This window comes from Eschrichtius robustus, chromosome 11 (assembly GCF_028021215.1).
Source record: "Eschrichtius robustus isolate mEscRob2 chromosome 11, mEscRob2.pri, whole genome shotgun sequence".
In the NCBI taxonomy this organism is placed as follows: Eukaryota; Metazoa; Chordata; class Mammalia; order Artiodactyla; family Eschrichtiidae; genus Eschrichtius; species Eschrichtius robustus.
The window spans coordinates 46,256,570-46,268,978 of NC_090834.1; the positions used below are offsets into that span (position 1 = coordinate 46,256,570).

The following is a 12,409-nucleotide window of genomic DNA, read 5'->3' on the forward strand; positions in this document are numbered from 1 at the left end:
AAATATGTGTAAGAGTGAAGACTAAAAAACCTCAATCTATTAGTATGGGTACTCCTTTTTATAGTTGCTACACAAATGCCCAATTTATGTTGAATAGTCCCTCATCACTCTCTCTCCCCTCCTCAGCTCAGTGAAAGCATAAGGAAATTGACCGAACCTGATTTTTAACATAAGAAAAAATTTTCATTTTTGTTGTTTGTAAGATACCCCACACTATGATCTCTTCATATGTTAAAGCATAGAATGTATGATTTGGGGGATTTATATGTCTGGACCACATTTATTAGTTATAAGATTTTTGAATGGGTTACTCTGAAGTGCTGCATGAAGTTTCATTTGCAAATCAATGAATGTTTAATCTAGTTTTCTAAACTATTACCAAGGAGGCTTGTCAGTTTCAATTCCCTTCAATAATATTTAAAACGAACAAGGATGAAATTACATTGTAAGGGAATGTGGAGGAGCATGTGATGAGGTTTAGAATGCTTTCCGTTTTGAATATGGCAGGAGAAGTCTGTTGTCAAGTGAATTTCCTGTAGTGCCTTAGCTCCCGCAAAGCCTATTGCCTGAGTGACACAAATGTCGACCATGTATACCTATGAGTTAGTCTGAAAATGACAGTGATAAAATTTGACTTTTTAATAATCTATTTGTTAAATTTCTGGTAAATTTTTATGAATACAGCACTTAACACAAGTGTAGTAGGGAGAATGGGAGCAAGGAGAACCTGCTCTGACTTTGTCATTTAAGAAGTTTTGCACTGGACATACTTGTCTTGTTCCTGATCTTAGAGGAACTTTCAGCTTTTCACCATTGGGTATGATGTTAGCTGTGGGTTTGTCATATGTGGCCTTTATTATGTTGAGGTAGGTTCCCTCTGTGCCCACTTTCTGGAGAGTTTTTATGATAAATGGATGTTGAATGTTATCAAAAGCTTTTTCTGCATCTATTGAGATGATCATATGGTTTTCATTCTTCAATTTGTTAATGTGGTGTATCACACTGATTGATTTGTGGATAGTGAAGAATCCTTGCATCCCTGGGATAAATCTCACTTGATCACGGTGTATGACCCTTTTAATGGATTGTTGGATTTGGTTTGCTAGTATTTTGTTGAGGATTTTTGCATAAAACGAACCCTCCTACACTGTTGGTGGGAGTGTAAATTGTTCTCCATAGCCACTATGGAGAACAGTATGGAGGTTCCTTAAAAAAACTAAAAGTAGGGCTTCCCTGGTGGCGCAGTGGTTAGGAGTCTGCCTGCCAATGCAGAGGACACGGGTTCGAGCCCTGGTCTGGGAAGATCCCACATGCCGCGGAGCAACTAAGCCCGTGAGCCACAACTACTGAGCTTGCGCGTCTGGAGCTTGTGCTCCGCAACGGGAGAGGCCGCGACAGTGAGAGGCCCGCGCACCGCGATGAAGAGAGGCCCCCGCTCGCCGCAACTGGAGAGAGCCCTCGCACAGAAACGAAGACCCAACACAGCCAAAAATAAATAAATAAATTTATAAAAAAAAAAAAACAAAACTAAAAGTAGAGCTACCATATGATCCAGCAATCCCTTTCCTGGGAATATATCTAGAGAAAACCATAATTTGAAAAAATACATGCACCCCAATTTTCATAGCAGCACTATTTAAAATAGCCAAGACATGGAAGCAACCTAAATTTCCATCAGTAGGGGAATGGATAAAGAAGATGTGGTATGTATATGCAATGGAATATTACTTAGCCATAAAAAGAATGAAATACTGCCATTTACAGCAACATGGATGGATCTATAGATTACCATACTAAGTGAAGTAAGCCAGGAAGAGAAAGACAAATATCATATGGTATCACTTATATGTGGAATCTTAAAAAAAAAATGATACGATGAACTTATATACAGAAAACATTAAATAATCAGTAATGTTCTTTTCTTATTGCATTTGCTAGAGTGTATTTTTTTTTTAATCAGTCATCAATTTTATACACATCACTTTATACATGTCAATCCCAATCGCCCAATTCAGCACACCACCATCCCCACCCCACCGCAGTTTTCCCCCCTTGGTGTCCATACGTTTGTTCTCTACATCTGTGTCTCAACTTCTGCCCTGCAACCCGGTTCATCCGTACCATTTTTCTAGGTAGAATGTATTTTTTAAAGTTAAATAATAATCGTCAAAATGAGCTTCTCATTGTTTACAAGTGAAAACTATCCTATCCTAAGACAGGATACCCTAAGAAAGTTTCCTTTCTTTCTTATTTTAGTCAGGGTTTATTAAGAATATCTGCTGAATTTCATCAAATAACTTTCAGCATCTAGGGCTATATTCATTTATATTCATTAACATCATGTGTCATAAAATGTGTTAAATTTCCTGATTTTGTACTCACTCTCATATTCCTGGAATCCTATCTGTGAATACCTCACTGCTGAACTCCAGTTGATAATATTTTATTTACATCTATAATTTAAACTATCATTGAACTATATTTTCCTTCTTTGTACACTTTTTATCATGTTTTGATACTAATATCATATTGTCTTTTTATAATGAATTTAGAAGACTTCTCCCATTTTCTTATGGTCTATAATTTAAGTAAATTAGAACTATCTCTTTTCTGAAGATTGGATAAAATTAATCTTTGCAACTCTCTAATCATAGTTCCTTGTTTAGTGATATATTTTAAATCTCCTCTCCAATCTATTTTACAATAATTGGTATCCCAAGTTTTCTGCTTATTCATGACTCAATGTTGGTAATTTATCTTTTTTCTCAGAAAACATGGATGTAATCTAGGTTTTCAAAAGTTTAGAGTATTTGCTTATAATTATTTAAATCTCATTTTTATATGGATTATATCTCCATTTTCATTTAGGATTTTCCTAATATATAATTCATGTTTGCTTCCCTTTTTTGCTTAGTTCAGCTCATAATCTATATTACTGATCTTTTAAAGAAATAGTTTTCAGGTTTATCTTTTCTTATTTATTTGTTATTTTCTACTTCATTTCTTCAGATTCTACTTTTTTTTTTTTTTAAAGAAGGGAGTCATTATTTTTTTTTTAAGTATTTATTCATTTATTTATGGCTGTGTTGGGTCTTCGTTTCTGTGCGAGGGCTTTCTCTAGTTGTGGCAAGCGGGGGCCACTCTTCATCACGGTGCGCGGGCCTCTCACTATCGCGGCCTCTCTTGTTGTGGAGCACAGGATCCAGACGCGCAGGCTCAGTAGTTGTGGCTCACGGGCCCAGCTGCTCCGCGGCACGTGGGATATTATTCCCAGACCAGGGCTCAAACCCGTGTCCCTGCATTGGCAGGCAGATTCTCAACCACTGCACCACCAGGGAAGCCCCAGATTCTACTTTTATGTATTCTTTCTACTGCTTTGTTTTAGCATATTCTTTGTTTTGTCTAATTTCTCAAGATTAATACCAAGTTTCCATATTTTTTGTCTTTCTTCTTTAGAAATAAAACCATTTAAAATGTAAATTTTTCTATCAGAATACCTTTAGCTGTGTCCCATGGGTTTCAGTGTAGAGTTTTCCTTTTATAACTTTCTAGATAATTTGTAATTTCACTTTTGAATTCCTCCTTCATCTAAGGGTTATCTAAGAGAATGTTTCTTAATTTCCAAGTAGTTGATTTTTCAGAACTTCTAGATTATAAAATTAACTATCAGAGGATGTGATCTGTAAAATCTCTACTTTAAAATGTTCTCATTTATTCTTTGTCAGCAAGTGGAACACTGATTTTAAAAATATCCCATGGATATTAAAATAAATTGTCTCCTATTTGTGAGATGCAAGGTTCTGTGTGTGTCTCTATCTTCCCTCTCCCTACACACACACGCTGACACACACACCAAGTGTGATTATATTATTCAATTTCTTCCCATCTGAACTTCTTTTTGTTTACCTGATTCGTCATGGTCTATAAATGTGAATCCAAATATCCTAATTTAATTTTTTTAATTGAATTCTCCTGTGGTTTAATAAATTGTCTTTATATAATCAGCTGCTGTGTTTTTGGCAAATACAAGTTTATTACTGTTCTTTTCCATAAAGAATTGCATTTTACTACTCTTTATTTTTTATTATTACACAGTGTTCTTTTTATCTTATTTAACCTAAAATTCCTAACTTGTCTAATATCAACTTTGCGTCTCCTGCCTTTCTTTGTTTATAATTTGTCTGGTACACCTCTGCCCATTCCAGTTTTTCCTTTAAAACCACTTCTGTACACATAAATGTACTTGTATTATTTTAATTGCACAATTTTTTTTCCATTTTTGTGAATTTTTTTTCACAGTAGCCTATTTTTGTTTTTATTTGTGTGATCAAATTACTGTTGATTATGCTTTTCCTATGTTTCTTGGCTCCCTCAGCCCCTTCTCTTTCTGCATCTTTACCCACATTATCTCTTGTTAATATAAGCCCTTCCTACCCCCACCCCATAAGTCATGTTAGAAATCTTTATTAGTCTACATTATTCTTCATGTTCATATAATCATACACAAACCAAATATATTTGCACACACAAACTTACAGTCATCTAGATTTTCTTGTTTGTTTTATAAAAATATGATCACATTATCTATAATTCTCTACATTTTACTTTTTTTCTTCATGAATACCTCATAGAAATTTTACCTCCAGGTCAAATTATATAGTTTGTATTAATTTTCTTTAATGCTGTATAAACTTCCAAAGAACAGATGCAGCATAATTTATTCAATAATTCCTCTATCCATTATACATTGGAGTTTTTTGGCTTTTTTTTTTTTTGGCCATGCTGCACGGCACAAGGGGATCTTAGTTCCCTGACCAGGGATTGAACCCACACCCCCTGTAGTGGAAGCATGGAGTGTTAACCACTGGACCACCCACGAAGTCCCTATTATACACTGCTGTTTTCTCTTTTATTTTTTCCCACTTTTGTTTTACTTGTTTGATCAAATTACCTTTATCTTGTTCCTCTCATCAGTTTGGAGGTTCTACGGAAATTTTACATTCTACTAATGGTTACCCATCAATTCCAAGGGCACTCTTTCTTTAATGCATTCCTCTCCCATTGCTTTCAGTCCCAAGTAATTCTAATCCCACAATTTGTGGGATACATGCTGTGTCTGGCCCTCTGAGCAGGGGATATATCAGCTTGAGGTTTTCTGACCACCTATTGAGTCCAAAGGAGAAAATCCCTCTACTCCCATAAATTATAATGGTTAATGTCTTTCTAGTCAGGGATAAAGAGAACGCTTCCAAATTCTTCAGCACTGGGGGAGGTACTTAGGGACCTGAGGGAGCAGTAAGTTCTTACAGCAAATGTGGATGGGCAGGTGCTAGTTTTTTCTTAGTGCTCCATAGATCTCAATGGACCAACTTCTTTTCAGGAAGCACAAAGCTCTAATTGGTCCAACAAGAGATCTTCTCTGTAGTGTCCAGGATCTAGGCAGGCCCAGATAAGAGGTAAGTCCTACGTATGTGCTTCCTGCCAGGATCTCCACAAAGGCAAGACCTTGTTCTCTGCTTCCAGGCCCAGTTTTCTTTGGATGCTACCCCACTCAGTGAGTAATTCTAAGGGGAAGGAGAGGGCAACAGAAATGTACATGTAGCCTGCCATCTTCTCTGAGCTCTCTCCCATTTCTATCTCTCAGATATTAACTATTATTTACTACTTACTTCAAATGATATCCCTTCCATGAATCTTTTTTTTTTTTTTTTTTTTTTTTTTTTTGCAGGGAGAGGAGATCTTTGGGATGTCTTCTCTCATCTTTGAATCAGAAAACATGTCCCTCTCGAAAGTCAATTTTTGGATTCTGGTTAATAACAATGGCCATCACTTATTGAGTGTTTACTGTCTGCCAAGCGCTGTGTTATATATTTTATACGCACAACTTTGTGCTCAATACCCATGTGCTTGATAAGGGGCCAAGCCACTCAATCTCCCTAATTCCCTCACCTCAGGGGCTGTATATCTTGCTGCTGGGGTCTTTCTGTGAATAGGCTGAGTATCAAGTCACATAATTAGAAATGGCCACTTGGAAAACACATTGGATATCTCCTCAATTTTATTTAATCATAAAACAAATCAAAGTAGGTACTTTAATCTACAAATAATCTGCTACCTTCACTGGCTGGATATCTATACTAGCTTCATAGCTAGAGTTAATAATTGGCTCCAAATGCAGGGAAATCTTCAGCTGTTCATGATTTTCTTATTTCCATCTGAAAGTCACTAACTTAAAGCTCCTGATTCACTTTTTTATCAGTTTTCATTGCTTTTTTTTTAACATCTTTATTAGAGTATAATTGCTTTACAGTAGTGTGTTAGTTTCTGCTGTATGACAAAGTGATCAGCTATACATATACATATATCCCCAGATGAAATAAAATAAAATCCTTTCTTACTTGATCATATTGGATAGAATTTGCCAGTGAACAAAGTAATATGTTGGATCAGAATTTTTACCATCAGTATGACATATATAATTGGTAGTGACTTGAGATTAATTTCTTCTTTTTTTCATCTTGATTGGAGTATAATTGCTTTACAATGTTATGGGGTTTTTTTTCATAATTTCTTCTTGATGTAAACAACATAAAGTAAAATGGCTACTCTCTCAATAAATATTATTTTACATAAGGCTATCCTGGTGCCTACTGGAGTTGCAGAAATGGCTCACGACTCACTGTGCTTGCCATATAGATATGAACCTTGCTTCCTCTCCTAAAAGAATGTATTATTTTAAAACTTTAAAGCTGAGCTAAATTTTTTAATATTACCTGAGGTATGTAGCACTTTTTGTGGCAATCAAACACCAAATGAGGGTTGAGACTCACTGAGTGTAGAATCTCAGGATATTAGCTATGAACAGGGAAGAGTAAAATAGTCCCAAGACAGGTCAGTTACATGTGCTCTGACTCTCATGTACAAACAGAACTGCCTTTCCTGTCACTCTGTGGCATTTTTTCGTTCATTCATTTGGCAATTCATTTGGCAATTCATTTAATTAATAGATATTTACCCTAGAGATTATCATATTAAGTGAAGTCAGACAAAGACAAATGTCATATGATATCACTTATATGAGTCTAAAAAAATGATACAAATGAACTTATTTACAAAACAGAAATAGACTCACAGACATAGAAAACAAACTTATGGTTACCTAGCATGTACACACAATTGTATATAAAATAGATAAACAAGAAGGAGCTAGTGTATATAGCATAGGGAACGATACTCAGTATCTTGTAATAACCTATACTGGAAAAGAATCTGAAAAAGATTCACTGAACTGAATCACTTTGCTGTCCACCTGTAACTAACACAACATTGTAAGTTAACTATACTTCAATTTTTAAAAATGGAAAAAAACAGATATTTATTGAATGTCCACCATGAACCAGACACTGGGCCAGACACCATAGTGAACAATATACAATTCCAATCATGTTATTGAATAAGGGAATAATATTTATTTGCTCATTGTCTATCCCACCCACACCAGAATGTAAGCTCCATGAGGGTGAGTGCATCCCAGAATTCAGAAAAGTACCTGGCAATAAAGGAATAGTAAATAAACAACTAATGATAATTTAGCATAATAAGTGCTATGCTACAGTATTAGAGCAGGAATCAGCCCTATTTTTCTTTTCTGCAAAGGGGCAGATACAAAATAAATTAGGATTTGGAGGCCATACAGCCTCTGTTGCCTCCTGCAATTGTAACTCAACAGAGCCATAGACATAGCAAATGGATGTGATTTTATTCCAATGACTTTTATTACAAAAGAAAAAAAGCTGCAGGCTGGGTCTGGTCTGGGGGGCTATAGTTTGGCCAACCCTGTGTTAGAAATATACATAAGAAGTCTATATACACAGACTCACTCATCTGTGGAGGGTTTGGGAAGACTTTCTAGAAAAAGTTTAAACCAGGATTTCTCAAATGTTAGCAGGTTTGTACATCAGTCACCTGCAAGGTTTGTTAAAACGCAGATTGCTGGGTCCCACCCCACAGTGCCTGAGTCCATAGTCTGGGATGGAACTTGAGATTTGCATTTCTAACAAGACTAGGTAATACTGATGCTTCTGCGGACCACACCTTGAAAACCACTAGTCTAAACTGAGACATGATAGCTCTGTAGGGGGAGGGAGGGAGACAAAATGCAGGGAATGTAGAAAATATGGGAGATGGTACATTCAGAGGGCCAAAGGCAAGAAAAAATAAAACATGTTCAGTAGCAAGGACTTCACTAAGACTGGAACATGGGTGGAGAAGGGTAACTGAAGAACAGTGAGAGATAGGGCTGGAGAATTAGGCTTCATCCTAAGGGCACATGTATCCCATGTTGTTCACAGTTGTCACAGACTATTAATGAAAACTAAATTTCTTGTTGTGTCCATTTTACTTCACTTGTGATTGTATATTTTTTCTAAATAGCAAAGGTATCATAATTGAAAAGCTATATTTGACGGAATTTTTTTTAAAGTTCAAGCAAACTATAGTGATTTCTTAGGAGAGTGAAAGCACATGTGTATGTGTTTTGCATACTTGACACCAAATAACTGATGAGTTTATCACACAAATTGCAATCGACTAAGTGCTATAAGAGCCCTGTGCTTATTTTCTTCAGATGCTCATCAATGTTTAATTTTCTAGTTTATACATTTATTAGTTATTTTTCTTTTCCTATCTCCATAACCAGACTCTGCTGTGCTCCATGAGGGCAGAGACTTTGTCTCCGGTTTACCAGCATATTTCCAGGATCTAGCTCAATGCTGGTACAGCGCAGGTGTTTAGAAAAAGATGCTGAATAAAAGGATAAGTGAATTAATGAAATGGCTCTAAGATGTTACCAAGTTAATTTAAAATTTTTAAAATATTTTCAGTTAGATGACATGTTATAACAAAATACAGTGAGTCCCCTACATACGAAACTTCAAGTTGCAAACTTTCAAAGATGCAAACATGCGTTTGTATGTCCAATCACATAAGTTAGTTCACGTGTCTGGCGTACATTGTCACATGTGTGCAGCTTCTACAGGTGGTTGTGCTTTTGTGTACTTCACAGCACTTTTGCTGTGCAATATGAGGAGCTTACTAATGAAGACCTGATGGAATTGGAGGCCCAGAGAAAGGATGAAGAGAGAAGACAAGAGGAAGAAGTAACCGAAGAACCCAAGAGATTCATGATGCAGGAAATGGCAAGGGGATTTTCTTTATTTGAGGAGCGACTCTTAGTTTTTGAGGCACAGGACCCAAACGTAGAACAGTACACAAAGGTTGCAGCAGCCGTTCAGAATGCAATCCAGGGCTACCATGTCATCTATGACAAGAAAAAAAGAGCTACTACTCAGACATCACTGGATCGTTTTTTCAAGAGGGGAGATAGAATTGAATCCAGCAAGGAACCAGAACCTGTGCCATCAACGTCAGACGTGAGTGAAACTGCAGCTTGCCCTCAGTCTCCTATTGCTGACGATTCTTCAGCTCTACCATCTCCCACCTCTGCTCCCTCGTCCAGTCAGTAACTCTTCTTGCCTGTTCACTCGATGCCAGCCCCTGTATGCCAGCTGTTGTACTGTACTACTGTACTTTTCAAGGTACTGTACTGTAACATTAAAAATGGTTTCTTTATTTTTTGTGGTTTTTTTTATGTATTATTTTTGTGAAAAGTATTATAAACCTATTACAGTACAGTACTGTATAGCCGATTGTGTTAGTTGGGTACCTAGGCTAAATTTGCTGGACTTAACGAACAAATTGGACGTATGAAAGTACTTTCAGAATGGAATTCATTCATATGTAGAGGACTTACTGTATTAGAAAAATTTTAAAATAGAGTCTTTTATATTAAGTATTAAGTAATGGTAACTCAAAGATAAAATAAATAATAGGCATAAATAAGAGAAAATTTTGTCCTATAAAAAAGGCCTTTTATTTTTTATTTTTATATTTTTAGAAGAGATAGATTTGGTACTTGTAAAGCAGATAATTCCTATTTGGATTTTTTCCATGATATAATTTATAACTTGTTTTATGAACATTTATCTTGTGTCCTTCTCAAAGAAAACAGAAAGTGTACAATGGACAAAAAATAAGGTCAACATGATATATGAAGAAGCAAAATAAGCATCATAAGGAAATATCAACATTCCTTTAACAATCAATCACTAATAATGTGTCAGCAAGCATGAGGTCATCTTTAACTTGCAGTTCAACGGAAACAGATCATTTAAGTAAGGAAGGCAGTCTTACTAAATTCAACACACCTATCAACAGTTGCTTGACTATTTCACAAAACTGAAAGACAGCTGCATAAGATAAATGCATAAAAAACTACAGCATGCAAATTAAAATACTAGTCTTCCAAAATAGCTTTGGACTGAATCTTCAATCAGATTTAACAAACTGAATTTTTTAAAACTAATTTCTTTATATTTATTTTTGGCTGTGTTGGGTCTTCATTGCTGCACACAGGCTTTCTCTAGTCATGGCGAGTGGGGGCTACTCTTTTTTTTTTTGGGGGGGGGCTACTCTTCATTGAGGTGCGCGGGCTTCTCATTGCGGTGGCTTCTCTTGTTGTGGCGCACGGGCTCTAGGTGCGTGGGCTTCAAAAGTTGTGGCACACAGGCTCAGTAGTTGTGGTGCACGGGCTTAGTTGCTCCGCGGCATGTGGGATCGTCCTGGACCAGGGCTTGAACCCGTGTCCCCTGCATTGGCAGGCAGATTCTTAACCATTGGGCCACCAGGGAAGTCCAAAAAACTGAATTTTTAATCAACTATTATATTTTACTTTTCAAAGTAAAGAATTTGTCTTTAAATGGAAGAAACCTTCTTAGCTTAGTCTTCTTAGAAGTAGACTATTTTTGAGGGGAGACGAAAGTTATTTTCATTCTGAATACCGCAAAATACATATAGACACATATAAATGAAAAAATTTTTCAGGCATGAAGTATATATGAATTTAATTTTTTTCCCATAGATGTACATACTCTGTATTGGCCCTTATATGTCTGTGAGAAAGAGATGAACTACAATTCTTCCAACCATTTAAATAATTACTAGCTATAAAAAAAATTCACAGTAATAAAACTTATTCTTCTTTTATCATAATGTCATCATAGGTCTCCAAGGAGAAAGTTGAGAACTATTTAAATGAATAATTAATTTCATGAGAAACTGGTAAAAAATTTTAAAAAGAGGGGGTTGAATTTTAAGTGATAGATGAGTCTTCAGGTTTAAAGAGAGAAAGCATGGAGGATAGAATGATTCTAAAGTCTTTAATATTTCATTAAATAGTATCTTCTTCAAGTAATTTATTGTATCTGAAAATTGGGGAGGGGGAGAATAAAAAAATACATTGGAAGAAAAAGTATTCCTGCAAATCTCCAGCTCAATATATATGTAATTGATTGTTAACCTGACTTTTCCAATTGCTTTAGAGTTGCACCCAAGTGCCAACACAAGCATTCTAAAGAGAGCTTCTGGAAGGGTTAACTGAGAGAAATAGATACCATCAACCCTCCTGGTACCCCTCAAGACTATATGAGAAGTCCATGTATCTTTGGGACCTGTCAGCTGTGGCAGTCTCCCTTCCTAGCCATGGAAGAGCATATTCTCATTTATTGGCAAAGCTGTCACCATTTAATTGGTATCAGATTCTGACTTGTACAAGTAACATTCTTCACTTCAAAAACCCAGAGGGTACTGGGTTATTGGGCAAACACGTAACTACTGTTCAAATGTTTCTAGGAAACTGAACTAATTGTTCCAATGGATGATGAAAAACATAACAGGATATCAAGAAATCCAAAGCAACATGTGTGAAGTCTTATTTAGCATCCTGCAGTACACTGCCAAACGTGATTTTAAATCTCAAGTATGGTATTTAAGTGGAGAATAAATGAGTGCTTCCTTGCTATATATATATTAAAAAAGACTATATGAAAGAAAAAAAAGGAAATAAAAGGGTCCATGAATAGAGTTGTAGGAAGTGTAGATACCCTAGTAAAATTTTACATCCTCCCTTCACAAAGGAAGGATAAAGTTTGCTCCTCTCATCCCAATAAGGAGGCTCCCAGAGAACTATTTATAGAGATTGGGGTGCACGCAAGAAGAGAAGATGGCATCCCCTTGTCTAGGTGGACATCTACCTATGGCCCTCAAGATCATTTGTGAAGAAGGAAGAGAGAGTGGAGAGATTATGCAAAGTGAAAAGTGGAGATAGCAGTGAGACATGCAACATTCAAACTGTTTGGCATGATAAGGGTGTGGGAATTTCCCATGAGCCAGATAAGAAGGTAAATCGGCTTTAGTAGCCAACTCAGAAGCTGATTCCAGCAACAACAGAAATGATATACTGTGGGGAAAGAGAACTCAAGGAAGGTGTGAAGAGAATGGCTTCCACATTATG

At 36.2% G+C, this 12,409-nt stretch overlaps 1 non-coding gene across 1 annotated transcript; it reads left to right on the forward strand.

Moving 5' to 3' along the window:
- Nucleotides 1-11,548: 11,548 nt before the first annotated feature.
- On the forward strand, nt 11,549-11,679 carry LOC137772726 (small nucleolar RNA SNORA24). Its single transcript, XR_011075531.1, has one exon. It is a non-coding gene; the product is annotated as a small nucleolar RNA SNORA24 (small nucleolar RNA).
- The last annotated feature ends 730 nt before the right edge of the window (nt 11,680-12,409 follow it).